The following is a 1,317-nucleotide window of genomic DNA, read 5'->3' on the forward strand; positions in this document are numbered from 1 at the left end:
CAGCCTTATTTTACTATAAGACCCGGTCTTATATAACATAATATAATGTAATATAAGACCCACTCTTATATAAGACTCGGTATAATATAATATAATATAATATAATATAATATAATATAATATAATACTGGGTCTTATATTAATTTTTGCTCCAAAAGATGCATTAGAGCTGATTGTCTGGCTAGGTCTTATTTTTAGGGAAACACGGTATTATATTTTTCTTAGTGAGCATTTGCTTTTTAAATATTACATAATTATGGAAGGCAGAGGGGAGGAGCCTGAAGCTCAATAACACATGCCAGGACGTGGAGGCTGCAGCTGCTCATACAGAGGCCTAATCAGGAGGAGAGGCCCAGCTGGCACGAGGCTGCAGCAGGGGAGCCTGAGGCCGGGCCACCAGCACAGTGCTGACCTGGCTGGGCTGTGAGCCAGCCATGGCCTTCAAGGCAAGGCCTCCCTGATGAAGGTGGGGGCTCTGTGGAGCAGAACTAAGGCTAGGCCCAGGCACAGGCCGGGCAGGAGGCCTGCAGGCCAGCTCACCGGCCCAGGGTACCATCAGTGGATGCCCTATTGAAGAGAGCTTTGCCTGCCTTTCTCTTCCACCTCTGATGCTGAATTTAATGCTGTGGTTGGAGATTTGAGGACATGATCATGGACGACGAGTTCCAGGTATTACAGACAAATTTAGTGGATAATTACTACCAGGAGTTTGAAGATCAAACAAGCAAACAAAAAACAAAAACAAACAAAAAAGAAATATATATATATATATATATATATATATATATATATATATATATATATTTGTTTGTTTTGTTTTATTTCTTTGGCAGAAACATGTATTGAAGAACAGCAACTAGAGCTGAGTCCTGGATTTAACATGGCAGCTCTCACAACTACCTACAGCGCCATAAGGATGAAGTAGCTGGTGGCACATTCCACATGCTGCTCACGTTTTTGGATTTTCTAGCTTTAGAAAAAAAAAATGTTTCTGGACTACAGAGCAGAAAAAGGAGGCCGGAGACTAGACTTAAGCAGTGGTTGAGTGGTGACTTCATTGTGCAAATCATCCTCTGTGCCAGCTTCTCAGAACAATGTGCAACACTAGATCCCCAATCCAGGCAACAAGATTGTCCGGGACTGCAGGAGCCCAGTATCCTGGGAGAGGCTTCCGGTAACAACAGAACACATCCTGGAAAGGCTGGTTCTGCACTGCAAACTCTTCACTAACATCAAGTATTGATGGATCAAAAAATAAGTAAATAAAACATTACTTGACCCCCCTAGGACATTTTTCTCTCGAAAAACCTTGTACTC

The 1,317-nt window shown here is 42.3% G+C and overlaps 1 pseudogene; it reads left to right on the forward strand.

Moving 5' to 3' along the window:
* The first annotated feature begins 295 nt into the window (after positions 1-295).
* LOC109456808 (ADP-ribosylation factor-like protein 2-binding protein) lies at positions 296-1,108 on the forward strand (annotated as a pseudogene).
* The last annotated feature ends 209 nt before the right edge of the window (positions 1,109-1,317 follow it).

The sequence above is a fragment of the Rhinolophus sinicus genome, linkage group LG05, assembly GCF_036562045.2.
Source record: "Rhinolophus sinicus isolate RSC01 linkage group LG05, ASM3656204v1, whole genome shotgun sequence".
Taxonomy (NCBI): Eukaryota; Metazoa; Chordata; class Mammalia; order Chiroptera; family Rhinolophidae; genus Rhinolophus; species Rhinolophus sinicus.